Source organism: Microcaecilia unicolor, chromosome 10, assembly GCF_901765095.1.
Source record: "Microcaecilia unicolor chromosome 10, aMicUni1.1, whole genome shotgun sequence".
In the NCBI taxonomy this organism is placed as follows: Eukaryota; Metazoa; Chordata; class Amphibia; order Gymnophiona; family Siphonopidae; genus Microcaecilia; species Microcaecilia unicolor.
The window spans coordinates 160,985,986-161,001,959 of NC_044040.1; the positions used below are offsets into that span (position 1 = coordinate 160,985,986).

At 43.2% G+C, this 15,974-nt stretch overlaps 1 protein-coding gene across 9 annotated transcripts in view; it reads right to left on the reverse strand.

Moving 5' to 3' along the window:
* Positions 1-15,974, reverse strand: part of SPSB4 (splA/ryanodine receptor domain and SOCS box containing 4) — a 226,757-nt gene that overhangs the window by 198,514 nt on the left and 12,269 nt on the right. Inside the window, exon 1 of one of the 9 annotated variants that reach the window (XM_030216658.1) lies at positions 15,844-15,971. The exons of the other annotated variants lie outside the window; for them this stretch is intronic. The gene's annotated coding sequence lies outside the window, so the exon portion shown is untranslated. Of the gene's footprint in view, positions 1-15,843; positions 15,972-15,974 lie in introns of those variants that run through there. 9 annotated transcript variants of the gene reach the window in all.

Here is a 15,974-nt window from a genome sequence, read left to right on the forward strand (position 1 = left end):
AACTGTGGAATAAACCAGTGGCGTTCCTCGAGGGGCTGACACCCGGGGCAGATCGCTGATGCGCCCCGCCCCCCGGGTGCAGTGCCCCCCCCCCCCCCCAGCAAAAGAACCTCCCCCGGGTGCACGCTGCGCGCCAGTGTCGTTCGTTTCCATGCTTCCTCTGCCCCGGAACAGGTTCCCATGCATACCTCCTACCCACCCTCATCCTCCCACCCTGTCAGACTGTCATAGTAATGCTTGAATGTTTTCACTTATATACACTGTCAGCTAGCACATTTGCTTATTTCCGATCTGACGAAGAAGGGCAACCTTCAAAAGCTAATCAAGAAATGTATTAAGTTATGTCCAATAAAAAGGGTATCATCTTATTTTCTTTTCCATGTTTTTATTTTGTTTGTTTTCTATTGATAACCTTAAGAGTGGACTAACACGGCTACCACACTCCTCTATTCAAACTGTATGAATTTTACCACTCCAGTTATAATTAAGTGTACTTCTACCCTTATCCTACTCTGTATTGCTCACTAGAAGCTGTAGTCCCATCCCCAGAGACTTATCAGCCTCGTTCGGATTACTTCTTTCTATATGCTATTACATATTCATCCCAGAGTTGTATTCTCTTTTCCAGAACCGTATCAGCTTCCTTGCACCTACTGTTACTCTATTTTCCACTCTGCATATATTCTCAGAGTTGGTACTCTCCTCTTCGGAACCTGTAAGCCACATTGAGCCTACCACTGTGCGGGAAAATGTGGGCTATAAATAAAAGTATATATCAATCACCGAGTAACAAGTTTAAAAAGCAACATTAAAAAAAAAGTTCCTGCATCTAGCTCTCTCTCAATACTAGAGAATGACATGGGGATGGGGACAGGGACAAACTTTGTCTCCATGTCATTTTCTTCTTTGAAGTCTGTTAATGAACTGTTATTTATGTTTGAGTGATGCAAACGATGATATTTTTTGGGAAAAAACAAGCAAACATGCTGGCCACAACTAACAAAATTTGCAGGGAGGATCCTGCACATCTTCTAAGAAGACATCTTCTATTCAGGAGGGACTGTGGAAGACAGGAGAGATAGACTGAATTCTGAGATTGTGATTGACTTCTTATTCATCCACAGATTTAAAAAAAAAAAAAAAAAAAAAAATCAAAATAGTGCTTCATAGGATTATTTCTCCCCTCTAGGGCATATAGAACTGGGTGTATTTTGTACCCCTGAACATTTTTAACACGGTGGCTTAGAATTCCTTGGGGTAGTAAAGTTAGTTGGAAGGTTATTGTAGCTATTACTGTTTTCTATTTGTAATTTATACACAACAGTTACACAGCATATTGTTCCTTTTTATACTTAAGATTTAAATAAAAAAAAAAAATCATAATTGTTTGAGGATTCTGAAGATGCGGACAGAGCCCATGGGGTGGGAATGGGACAGAACCTGCAGTGACGGTGACAGAACCCACAGGGACAAACTTGTCCTCATGTCATTCTCTACTCAATACCCTAGCTCATCCATCTCCCAAGTTCTCTCCACCCTAAGTTCTCTCTGCATGCCTCCAAGCTCAGATATCACACCCATTATGTCTCCTCAGCTGTCTCTTTGCGCTGTCCCAACCCATACAGACTGACATTGTCATCTTCTTCCTAGACAAGTGTCAAATTCTTGTTTTTTTTTTTTTTTTTGGGGGGGGGGGCATAGGAAGCAAAGTTTATCAAAAATGTCATAAGAGTACTCTGTTGCATGCTATTGTTCCAGATGACTATTGAGTATGTATGAATTATAGCTGTGTATGCATTTCACACACCGTGGAGAAGTTTATGCCATCATCTGTCCTAGAAAGAAAAGACTAAATAAGTAAGATAGCTTCTATTCAAACCATTAGTCAGCTCATGAACTTAGATTTATTAACAGAGACATTTGGTGAACGCAAGAGCAAAAGTAGAATAAAATTCAACAACTTGTCAAATACAATCAAGTATAATACAGGAAGATGACAAATTCCTTGTGACACCCTGAAAATGGAATGTGGCTACAATTTTGGTGCAAATCTTTGGCACCAACAATTTAAATTCCTGAACATTTCAAGATCCATACGCAGTTTGTGAGCATCCAGAACCATTCTTCTCAAATATGGCACATAAACCCTTGTGATTTTATATTTGGTGACTCAAGTTGCATGTGCAAAATCAGTACGCATCGCTGATTTGGGTGTGAAACGATTAATAAGCCATCAGTGCCAATGATTGGCTGCCAACAAATTGGTATTATTGGCCCTAAGTGGCATTTATGCACAGATTGTATTCTATATGAGCTACATATAATCCTAGGAAGTGCATTTTTTGAGGGGGGAGTTAGGGGTTTCCTATGAGTTACATGCATTTTTATAGAAAGATCCCCAATCCATGCCCAATTTAGGTGTCAACATTTATACCTGCTTTCAGTTATAATGGAGTGTGTTATGTGGTATTCATAAAGTGTGGGTACCCTCTATAGAGCACTGCTCGGTGCTCTTTAAATTCTGGGTACCCTTTAGACAGCACCAATCCACGCACAATTTTTCCTGTGATTTTGACGCAGTTTACTGAATCTAGTCCTGACCTAGAAACTTCCATATGGCCAAAGTACAATTCCATTTTAGTAGAGATTCTAACCAATATGCCCTACAGGTAAAAAGAAAAACAATGTACAGTTACAGTGAGCTTATAGGATTACAAATTACAGTCCACAGCATTTGGCAGAGAGTAACTTGGCATGAAGGAGTCTAAAAGAATTAATCTACAGCGATCAAACATCATGTTTCCCTTGAAAAAAAGAGAACAATGCTAATATGTAATCATCTTTGATGGGTTACGTTATAGTATACAAGGATAAGAATTTAGAGCTGGGCCTTATGACTCGCAACAGCACAGGAAACTCCTGTTGAGAACTCCTGCCCAGTGGAGAGGGAGGAAGGTAAGCATTCCATCAAAGTAATGTCCAAGGCTCTGAGATGCAGGAAGACAGATGCTGAACCAACCCGACATTAAATCTATTAGAAAAATACATAAGCCTGGCTATGTCTATTTTAAAGCAGTAGCATTTCGATTTGCTTTGGAGCCATGTCCGTAACATTTAAATATTAAACAGAAAATGCTAATATTTTATGAATTAAATAAGTTCCTACTGGTAGCCTCTAGCTCACTTTGCAAACAGTGCTGTTTTCAAAATATTCTCTTTGAATATGCATGAAATATCTGCTTAAAATTCAGGTCCTGTCATTCTTATTCATTATCAAGAAATCTTAAGTAGATAAATCTATTGAAGAGTTTCATTGAATGCTCCTGCTTTAGACTTTTTCGTCAACAAGCATACAACATTGTACTGAATTCTTGTATCAAAAGACAATGGCACTGCACCTAAAAAGCTCTGTATGTCATACAAGATCCTGAAAAGTCCTTGACTGTCAACTTTCTGTAGGCCCAGTATGTGTATAATTTGTTTAGCTTCCCACAATATGATTTATAATGTGCGCATAGGAAACCACTGCTCTACAATGAGTCATCAATTTGGGACTTCAGCGGCCTGCATAGGAAATGTAGCCTGCATAGGAAATGCTTTGTGTTTCACACCAAGCCAACTCCTCCAGGGCACACAGTTTTGTTCTAAGTGCTGTCATTCTAAGTTCTTAAGGGTATTCCGCCCCTAGAAGTGCATATCAAAAGTCACCCAAGGTATGACAGTTTGTATAGCAGTGACTGACATCCTTTATTGTTCAAGTACTATAATAAAACAGAAGAGAAATATAAAACCAATGTGAGGGGGCTCACAATGTATGCCTTAATCACAAAAGCCTTTAGAATACAAATAAGGTAACAGTAATTGTTTTTCAAACTGTCAAAAAGTAAATGTAGTTTAAAGTGAAGTCTAAGAATCTGTTAACATTTTGCTTACCAAAAAACCACCATCCTATGCACATAGGGTCCTTTTACAAAGGCAGACTTGTCATTTTTAGCATGCGCTAAACATGCCAATGCATCTTTGTAAAAAAAAAAAAAAAAAAAAAAAAAAAAAGACCCCTTAATTTACAGTATGAAATAGGTAAACTCATTATCTTGTAAAACTAATGAGGCAAAATCTTAAGCATATAAGCTATAAAAGAAATCCCCACCACAAATATAGTTAGTGAATACTTATAAAAAAGCAAGCTGAAAAAAAACAACAAAAACTTATGGGTGCTACTTTAAAATGATCCATGGCTGTTCAAAACAGCCATACATTTCCACAAAAGCAAAATTATCAAGGTGTTATAAAGACTTCTTCAATCGGTCTTAACCTATCTCTCTTAGGATATTCATGATTATTTCCATCTAGAAAGAGGACAACAATAATAGCTCATTAGTTATTTTTATTCTTTTTAATCACCCTATATGACCTTAATTTTCACTACAGCTCACACCATGATTAATGCAGCTCAGCAGGACAAAACTAAATTAGCTCTGCCAGTCTAGGGGAAGGGCTTCTGTCAGCAAAAAATCCTTTTCACTTCAATAAGCACAAGGCAAGGTTCAGTTCTTGTCTTCTAAAAGAGAAAGGATCACCACAGAAAAGCAATGAATTGCTATTCCTTACTGTAGCTCTCTCTTGTATGGAAGCAGCTCTTGAAAGTTTGGTTACATTGTGCGTGTCACCATCAATGGAAAGCAGATTTGAGAGAGAATTTCATGTTCTCATTGATGTGCCTTGGAGCTGAGGGGGTTATTGTACCAATGCTTTCCAGAATAGGATTTGAAGTTTGTTAGGGCAATTTCTTTACAAACATAGTAATTTTTCATGGCTTCATTTGGCATACATATGTTTCCTTTCCAAGGCATTAACCAAGTCCAAGATGGCTCACAGCCATTCTATGCTGGAAAAGATGTTCAAGGACCCAACAGTTTCATCCTAATCTTTGAATTTCTACTTCACTTGGAACAGTAATGTGATCTGGTGGCATAAGCCTACCACTTGTTGGGGAGGGGTTTTATTCCTATATTTTATATCCTGTCCTATTTCACTTGCCCAGTCCATCACAATCAAGGTCCTTGGGTCAAGGGCCAATTCTCACAGCAGTTCACAGGAGAGCCTCTTGCAACTGAAAGGAAGCTCTGAATGAGGGGGCATCGTGTGAAGGTAAAAGGGGATAGATTCAGAATAACCTCAGAATATACTTCACAGAAAGGGTGGTGAATTCATGGAACAGCCTCATGGTGGAAGTGGTGGAGATCAAAATGGTATCTGAATTCAAGAGAGCATCGAAGGGAGCGATAGGGATGTATAGATGGCATGGATAGACAATAGATTGAAAAATATAGACAGACCATATGACCTATGTCTCTAATTTCCAGAGACTTTGCAAGCACAAACCCTAAATCTGGTGAGCACATGTCACAGTTGCACAGATCCTGGGAGCAGGTCTCACCTGGAAATTGACCCCAGGTCCTTAGGCATAGTAGCATGCAAAATCAACTTAGAATAGAGCCCCAGGCAGCTCAGCTGACCACTCTAAGAACACAGGTTAATAGAACTAGACTCTAAAGTCAAAATTGTTTTCATTATTACCAAGATATGAAATGTCAAATGCAAAATGTAAAAATATTTCTCATATCTATTCCTAAAGAGCAAAATATTTAAAAATCTGACCTTTCCCTAGATCTTGCAATTTGGTACAATAACCTCTGCTGCCCCATCATGATCCCAGTCCTACATTTATTTACTGGCACAGATAGATTTATAACATTCTGTGTTCATAATGTTAACAAACTGCCTAAAATATATAGCAGGGTGTTCAAAAAAAGGTAACTGCTTGAATAAAGTCCAACACATTACATACAACTCAGGATAATTCATTTATAAGCCAAGTTTAAATCCTTTAAAATCAAAATTCAACTCTTGTTGAAATGCTTTTTAAGAGTAGTGCTGTTGCCTCACAATAATTAACAAAGATTTTCTGGGATTTGGGGTATTGCTTCTAAGCACCATACATTTAGTTGTCTTTTAACTACCTCCTAGTCCAGGCTACTGTAAACTCTGTGAAGTGATACAAGTCAGCTCTTCAAACCAAAATGTGATTAACAACCACAAAGACAGTCTATCTAGAAAAGACATTCACATAATGAAAATTATTTTGATGGAATAAGTGGACCATCAGTATTATGTATGATGAAAAAACCCTCAGTGATATAGCAGCCATTGTAGGACCCAAAATGGATCTCACCCGCTTAAACATATGTCATCATTATTTCACATCCTTGAGTTCCACAATAATAGTAAACTGCATACCGTAGTGTTTCAAATTCCCAGAAAATGATGCCCAAATCAAAATAACACAATCATGTCCAGATAAACCGACTCAATAATGGCCCCCCCCCCCCAAAAAAAAAAAAAAAGATAATCCCAAAAGACTTCTTAATCAGTCCAGCATCAGGGAGCATCATTTTTTTAGCATTATTGAGTCAGTTTACCTGGACATGATTGTGTGTGATATTTTGATATGGGCACAATTTTGAGCACATATATTTGTGGGAATTTGAAACACTAGTGTGCAGTCTCCTTACTATAAATGTGGAACCCGAAGATGTGAATTAATTACAACATAGATCCTTTCCAAGTCCCACAATCGCTGCTATATAGAATCTAGCACAACCGAGTGATTTTTCATTATGTGAATGTCTTTTCTAGATAGACTTGCCATCACATTTTGGTTTGAACAGCTGATTTGTTACTGTACAAGTTCCTTGGTCACGCTCGTTGTCCTAGAGAGGAAATGATTTCTTGGCATACCCCAGGTTGCAAATGTAAAAGTCATCTTCTCCTTGTGAGGGTCCAAAAAGCTGTATATTACTACCATACACCCTCAGGGAACATTTCAGGCCAGCCAATTGAGTTGGCTGGTTTGAAATGCCTCCAAGTTTCCTCAGCAACAAGAAACCTCCGACAAAAACAAGTGTTGCTGTGGAAAACTGCAAAGATGGACCTACTCCCATCACTGCTTCATACAGTAAGGAACTCAAGCCTCACTGTGCTCAGTAAACAAGATGATCAACTTCCAAGGAATTCTGTACTTTAAACAGTCTCAAATAGTGACTTGTTTGATTACAAAGAGACCTAGTGTACCCTAGCTATTACATTTTTTGGTTTCATCTTCCAAGATAAACAAACCAAGTCATGCTTTCTTTTATACTGACTTTTCAGGAGGGAATCCTGAAACCTAGTCAAAAGAACATCCTACTTGCCTCAGAAAAATGAAATGGAGAAAGAAGGGGAGGGGGTACAGGAGGAATTCTACATCCCATAAATCAAGAACCTTTAGTGTGCTTGTCTCTGCTGCTATTTTTCATGCTCTCCCAATTACTCACCCAAAGAAACTAATTGCTGAAGCTTCCAAACTGTGAAAAGACAATTATACTAGTCCACAAATAAATTGCAAATTGCCAAAAGTAGAGGATCTCTATACTGCAGCTTTTGGGTGTCAGATAAATATAGATATATAGATTTTGTAGGGACAGATGCAGAAACTTCACAACTAGAGTGAAATGTTCATGTTGAACTGATGAGAACAAATGAGGAGCATTTACTAGCCAGATTCAACTTAATGATCTGACCTAACCAGAGTTATTTCAGAATTGCACATATCGTTTAGGAAAAGGTGTGTTTTACTAATTAAAAGAACCCATATTTTTCTTAATATTTGGGGCCCTTTTACAAAGGTGCAGTGTGCCTACCGTCAGCTTGGTACGTGGTGATGTCGGCTCTACCGCCAGGCTCGCCGTCCAGTTACTGCCAGAGCCCATACCGTCTCCTAAATAGGAGGCAGTAAGGGCTCTCCCCCAGGAAACAGCAGCACACCAATGTCTTTACTTAGCACAAAGCCATTTCCTTCTTCACCTGAAAAGGCCTTTTACCCCAGGCGGTAAAAGGCAGCCTTGGCGCGTGGCAAACCCACACACTGACTCCACCGCAGGCCCCCTTTTACCACCAACTGGTAAAAGGAGTTCATTATGACTTATTGATTCCAAGTTTGTTTCTTAAACCTAGCTTTAAAATGCTTTTTGTTGGCCACTTTTTATTATTAAAGTTTAAGGATCACATTTACAAAAAACATGCATGTTTTAAGAAGACCACAGAGCATATGAAAAATAGGGTTTGTCTCTCAAGAACTCAAAACACAGCTTGCTGAATTTGCATCTCCATGTAAACACTGTTGTAAATGAACAGGCCTCATTCTCTCAGCTCTGAGCTTTACTTCACAGTGAAGTTTTCATATTTTGAGATTTAAAAAAAAAAAAAAAAAAAAAAAAAAAGCAACATTTGAAATAAAGACTACTACTAAAACAACTGACAACTGAAAATACAAGATAAGCCATCTCATTTTGAAAGGGCCTCATCTTCAGCTGTGGGAGAGCCTAGACTACAGATAATGAACCATCTCCAGAGATGACGGGAAGAAAAACATTTGTCTACATGTTTTTTTTTTAATATAGAACAAAGAAGCATGACACATTACTCTAGAATAAAGAAAATAGCTGTGCAAGTCATACAAGTAGGGAAAGCATGCAAAGCTTGGTTTATGTAATTCATTCCAACCCCACTATATACACATGTGGATTAATCTACACTTGTCTGTGGGTTGTCAGGTGTGAGTGTATAGGCTGTGGTTTTGTGTGTGTGTTAGTATTGCCCTTTGTTTGGCAGTATTAGGGTATATGTTATAATAGTTGGTTTATTATTTTTTAAATTATGCATTGGTCTTAGGAAATAGTTAACTGTTCAACTCATAACATAGGCAACCGAGACCCTCGGGCCTAAGGGTATTCTGATATTACAGTAATAGACACGTGTTATTTCCTTAACATGGCACAACTTGGCCGCAGCTTTATTTTAAATACAAACATCATAACACTGGGTATACCCAAGCCAATCCACCTTCCGGCTTACTAGCCAACCCAGTCTGCAGTCCTCAGCAAGACTGACCACCGTAAACAGAGCTCCCCGCCGCACAGCAAGGGAGCTCAACCGTAAGCGCAGCTATCCCAGCTGCCTAGCTTACACCATCAGGCTTGGGTACCCCGCTACCAGCCCGGAGTAGCAAAGCTTGCCCCGGGCCACCCCCACCTACAGCTGCGGCCTGTTGTACCACAATTACAGCCTCTATCACATTCTGTAAATCATTATTAAATAGGTCATTTCCAATTGCAGATAGGTGGGTGCCATCTTCCAGAAGAATCCTTCGCACATTTCGTCTGCCCAATTGTGTGTGACCTGCCATCTGCCCCTGCTCATAACCCATGCTGCGATTTGTCTGTTGACTTTCTTTCTGGGCCTGCCCCAAATTTTCTACTGTTTGTGCCGCCATCTAGGGATTAAGTCGGACCAGACTATGTCAGTATGGGGAAAAAGGTGAGAAATTGACAGATCCCGCTTAGCTGCCCGGACCACTACGATGCAGGGACAGGGTTCCGATGTCATTCCCGCCCAGGTGTATGACAATTGGCTACCGGGGAGGCCAAGTTGTCTGCTTGGCGCCGGAGTAATGGGACCAACTGAGCTCATTTCATCCCTCCAACTCCTATCCAACGTATTCTTATTCCTCTTGTAGCCAGGCCTAAGTGGGAGCCGCTGGGTCTTGCTGCAGCTCAGCAAGCCGCCCACTTAATAAACGAGTGGCCGACAAGCCACACCGTTTGTGACCCTGCAATAGAGAATAGTGGTTGATAGAACAGAGTTAAACGGGGCCCTGATGTTGGGGGAAATCTTCTCTGATGTTGCCCTTGTAAGCCTCTGACTTCCATCTACCCAACTTTTTAATGGATGGTGGCGGAAAACCTAACGCTGCAGCGTATGTGGCGGCTCCTATCCTAAAGGCATGCGTTCCAAAATTCCCTGGGTCATGCCCCACCTTAAACAAGTATTTGCGTAAAACCACAGAGAATTGGAAGAGGGTCAGAGGGGAGCTATCCTGGTGCACCAAAGCGCTTCGCTACCCGGGGGCCTCCATGCTAGGTACTCCCTGATGTTCGCTACGGGACACGCCTGGAGCGAGTCTACCTGTGCTAGGGTGATTGCCTGCCCTCTGCCCAGCTGGTCCGTTTTAGATCTATGGATTACGAACCGCAGTGTATTACCCAACAGCGTAACCCCGCTAAGCAGGAGACCGCCTCTTGCTGGGGTTCTCTTGGAAGGAACTACCAATTCGCATACCCTCATTGCCCCAAAGAAGGCCAGAGTGAATGCTGCCCGGAATAGTCGGGTCTCGTATAGTGATTTGCAAACGTTCTCCAGAGCGTGCCAAATTTCCTGTAACATGTCATGCGTTATTGGTAGTCTCCTATCTGGTCTAGCTCCGCCGCCATCCTTCCAATAACTTTAACCATAAATTTATTTTTTGGGTCTCCCCACCCCGCTAACTTCGTAAAAAAATGAGAATGCGGTAAGATGTCTGGCTACTGTGTTGTGCGACCCTCCCTCTTGCTTCGCATGTACGATGTAGTCCGCTATAGCGCTGTCTGGCACCGGACCTCCATGCCATCCTTGAGTATAAAGGAAGGAGCTGACTCTCTGGTAACCGGCTGCATAGGTCGTCCATGTTCGCGGCGCCAGTGACTGTTTCAGCAATTGCCAGGCCTCGGGGCTCCGCAACTCCAGAGGTAACTGGGTACAGGCTCTGCTTCCGCCCCGGCTTGCGGAGCCAATTTCCGGAACACTTCCCACTTTGAACGAGAAAGAGCATCAGCAATTGGGGTTGCTTGCGCTGGGGATATGCTTTGCGTGCAACAAAATATTGTTGAATAAACACAGCATTACTAGCTCGCACGCCAAGTCAACCACCCGTGGACATCGCGCAGGTTTGCCTGTTTATTATGTCAATCACTGCCCTGTTGTCCGACCAAAAGACTACTCTCCTGTTGCTTAGCCTATTTTTCCAAATGGCCACCGCTACTACTATCGGGAAGAGCTCTAGGAATGTGATATTTCTTGTGATGGGCTGTCCTTTCCAAACTCGGCGGCCATATATCCGCGCACCATGCTCCCTGGAAATAAATCCCAAAACCGATGCCGCCGGCTGCATCGGTATAAAGCTGCAAGTTGGCATTGGATATCGGGGCCATTAAAGTTGCTCAGAAACATGTCCCACACCCTGAGGTCATCCTTCATGGACCTCGTCATCCTAATATGGTGGGAAGGCTTGCGCACCCCTGACACTGAGCTGGATAACCTGCGCAGGAATGACCGGCCCATGACGATAACTCTGCACGCAAAATTGAGGTTACCCACCAATGATTGCATTTCTCGCAGTGTGACCTTTTCTCTACCCAAAGACCCTGCTACTAGCGTTTTCAGCTTTTCAATTTTATCGAAGGGGAGTCGAGATACCATGTGGCGGGAATCCAGCTCAATGCCCAAGAACTGTAGTCGTGTGCATGGGCCCCATGTTTTCTCCTTTGCAAAGGGGATACCGAAGGACTCTGCTATCGCTCAGAAATGGGTAAGTGTGGACTGGCAAGCTTGACTGGTTGCTGGACCGACGAACAGGAAATCGTCCAAGTAGTGAATGATATTCTTGCTCCCCGAGGCTCTCTCTACGACCAAGTGTATAAATGTGCTGAAACATTTGAATATGGGGCAGGACACTGAACAACCCATGGGCATGCACTTATCAAAGTAGTATGTCCTTCAAACTTGAAGCCCAATATGAGGAAGTTGTCCGGGTGCACAGGCAGGAGTCGAAAGGCCGACTCGATGTCTGCCTTGGCCATGAGGGATCCCTGCCCTGCTCGCCTCAGCAACTGTACTGCCATGTCAAATGAGGCATATTGCACTGAGCCTGCCTCGGGGGGGGGGGGGGGGGGGGGGGGGGGAAGAAAATCATTCACAGAGTCGCCAGCCGGATGAGATAAATTATGTATGAGCTGTATTTTCCGGGGGTCCTTCTTGGGGATGATGGCTAACGGGGACACGATGAACCTTTCAAAAGGCTGATGAGGGAAAGGGCCCACTACTCTCCCTAAGCTCACTTCCTTAGTGATGCGCGCCCTAGCTTCCAGGCACAGACACATCACTGAGGGGGAGTTCCTAGCGGCTCTGCCGAGCTGCGTGCCGTAATATGGAATTCTGAAACCTTGGGCAAAACCTTCTTCAATCATGAGTGCATCCTTTCTGCGCGGGTAATAAACCAACCAGGGCCGCATAGCAGTAAGGTTGACTGGGGAGGGTGCTTTAAATCTGTTAGCTATGTTAGAGTTGGGTGGCTGGCCTGTCAGGGGCTTTCTTAACGCACTTGCTGGCGGGATGAGGGACTCCGCAAGTGGCACAAACATGTTTGAATTTACAGTTCGGCAAGGAACAGGCGGCTCTGTTGAATTGCCAGCAAATCCCCTCTTGGGAACCCGATGCCCTCCCGGTGCCGTGGAACCCCCCAGGCCGAAAGGACCTGCCCTGGGTGCTGCCGTCCCTCTATTCATTATGGTGTACAGCCACAGGTCGACATTCTTCCACCCCCACCCTAGTGTGGTGTCCTCCTCCATCCTGTCCCTATATTCCTCATCATATTTCAACCATCTGTAGCCCTCGTAATCCCTGTAGGCTTGCATTATGCTATTGGCATATGCTAGCATAGGGCTATATTGTGTGGGGTCGGCATGACCGGCTGCATCTATCACCCTGAGAAAGGCCCAAATCCAGTTAAACAAGGATCTGGGTGCCCCTTTGGCCCGTGTGTTTGCATTCTCCTTTCTGTCTTTACTCCTTTTTTTTTACCCCTCTTCCTCCCTTCTAGTACCTGAAATGTGTCAAAAATTCTCTCTATCTTTTTTCGGGTGGATTTGGGAACCATCCTCCACAGGCGAGGTAGTGCCGCCAGTGGCGGGGGACGTTCATCCCTGGCACCCGCAACCACTCTCTTGGCGTTCTGTGTTTCATCATCCTCGTCCGATGAGGAGGAAGAGGATGATGATGATGAATGGAACTGCTCTCACTGCCAGTCTCTCCGCCTACTCTTTCTTTCCCTTCCCTCTCTTTTTCTTCTTCCCTTTCTTGTCTTTCGCGGGCCTCGCCTCGTTAACTGGCGTGTTTTGGCCCCTACTGTCGCCCTCTCTCTCAGCGAGTGTGCCCTGCTCTCCCATGATCGCAGCGCTACATCCTTCCATCCCGCTCTCCCACTCCCCAATTTTCACATCAACATTTGCATTATACTGTCTGTGCATTCCACTGCACGTACCTGCGGGTTCCGTCAATGGCATGTTGTCCTTGAGTGCAGGTTCCCGCCTTGGGATAGGTGGTTTAGGGCACATGTCACTAAGGTCTGGGGTGCCCGAGGCCAATGTGGGCGATGGATGTAGGGCAGGACCCTTTGCATATGCCATTGGGGTGGGACTGAATCTCGGCCATGCACTGTAGTATGGAGGTTGCTGGGGTAGCCCCAACCCATGCCCTACCATTGGCCCCGGGCTGTCCGTCACCTGCACTACAGCATTCTGCAACATTGTGTGCGGTGGTGTCCATCCCGGGCATGGAAGAGGGTGTGGCCAGCACCCTGGCGTGCCCGGTTTTGGCTGCAGGGGGGGGAATTCTCTGAAATGTCGGCTGCTGTAGGGTGTAAGGTGGCTGCTGCAGCTTTACGTCCTGTGGCCTTCTTTTTTTTTTTGCTGGGAAATTCCCATCGTTCCATTCCTAGGTCAACCTGTTAATTTTTTTTTTTTTTTTTTATCTCAGGGAACTCCCATCATTCCATCCCCTGCCCTACCACGATGGCAACTATCTGCCTGCTCACCCTAAAATGGCCGCTGTGGGTAACACCCGGATTCTAGCCCCAGTTCCTGCGCCTGCATTCCAATTCCCTGTTAGGGCCTACCAAGATGGCCGTTATCAGCTTTATTGAGCCTGGAGGCCATCCGATTCCTGCCCACTCCAATATGGCCGCCTCAAGTAAAATCCATAAATCCCTGTCTGAACTCTCCAAGGTGGCCGCCTGTGCGCTCTGACCAATATGGCTGACCTATGTACAATTCAGGACTCTCCAAGATGGCGGCCGCCTGTGTGCTCGTTCGTGGGACAACCTCTTTGCTTACTCAGGGGACTAACGGACGAATTCTACTTTTGGAGGTAGGGAAACGTTTTACTGCCATCCACAAAACTTCCTTTGCATTCATTAAGAGGGAGAGCATTGGAAAGTGCGGGGCTGGGAGGGATTGGGCGCAGTCCCCGACCGTATGGCGTCTCCCTGTAATGCGGTGCAGCAGCAATTTGGGATCAGACAGTTGCTCTATTTTATTAGCATTATCATTTTTAATCCCTACCTGGCGCCCACCGGCAATGCGGATGACTTGCCCACCGCGCCCCGCTCACACTCTGCTGGCATTGGCACGCATGCCCGTCACGGCGCAATGTTACAGTCTGCTCCATGCACCCGTGGGGGCACTGCGCCTTGCTTTTCTTTGATCTGACACCAGACAGGCTTGTTGGCAGTTTGCAGGATAATGGACAATTGTGAGGGGGTAGTACTTGGGAGTGGGGATAACAGAACAGAGAGAAAGTTTGAAATGAGAATTAACTGCTATGTTTCACTATGTTAAGTTTTTATGCTACAGCTGCTGAAACTTTTTTTCCCCTCCATAGAAATGCACAGGCCATTTCTGAGGGGGTGGGGAGAACTTATTGGAACCCTGAATTATTTCTCCATTTTCAAATTTCATGTGACTTTTTACCGTTTTTTACCCACATATCAAGTTTCATCCTATTCTGTTAAATCTTCTATGCTGTAGGCAGCTGGAATTCCTGCTCCCACAGAAATGCATTGGGCCATTTTTTTTTTTTTGGTTGGGGGGGGAATTACTTCTCTGGAACCCCTAGTTCAGTTTGCCCATTTTTTAACTATTTGTCTTTTTACCTGGTTTTTCAATACACCAATTTCAGCCCATTCCATTATATTTGTAAAATTAATTTTGCCTCCAAAACAGACTTTTGAATATTTATTTCAAACGCCGGTGGTGGGAGGTGGGACTGGTGGTTGGGAGGCGGGATAGTGCTGGGAGACTTATACGATCTGTGCTCTGAAGAGGACAGGTACAAATCAAAGTAGGGTATACCCAAAAAGTAGCACATATGAGTTTATCTTGTTGGGCAGACTGGATGGACCATGCAGGTCTTTTTCTGCTGTCATCTACTATGTTACTATATTGGAAAAGAATTTAATTAAAAAAATACATACTTATAAAACCATCCCATATCATCAGCGAACAGTACTAAAAAAAAAAAACAATGACAGTCTCCACGGGAGGTCTTGAGTTCTTACACTACTATCATTTAATTTCAGTGCATCATTGTGAGCCATATTAACTGCCCACAAAACAGAAGCCTGGTTAAAATCCAAATAAAACTTCAGTACCAGCTCTGCCAAACAGACAATGAATAAGTTGCAAAAAAAAAAAAAAAAACCACACAAACAACAAAAAGTTACTCTCCACTGAAGACGAATTTACCTCACATTCATCATTACCTGTTTGCCACACACAAGCTAAAAGTAAGGAGGATATATTAAAGAGAGAAAATATGTAATTGCAGACCTATAAATCGGAACTGCTCACACTGAGCACGTTACAAAAAATGCTTCATTAACTCACATGGAATTTTAAAGATGCTTCCTGAAAGTCTAAGAACTACTTTCTTTTATCCGTATGGTAACGGTACCAGATTGCTTGTTAGAACTACAACAGATCATATTGCTTATACAAATATTTAGAATCCATGCAATATACATTTATCTGAAAAAAACCCCAAGATTATTCAGTTTTCAAAAAGTGCTTATACCCCCCAAAATATAAAACTTACCATAAAAACAATGCCAAATTATGCAGATCTGTGAGACTACCTATCAGGAAATCCGGGAAAATAAAAAACTAGGAAGCAAGATATCTGGAACTGATATTTCTTCAAGTTATGTTCTGGATGGAGCCAAAACT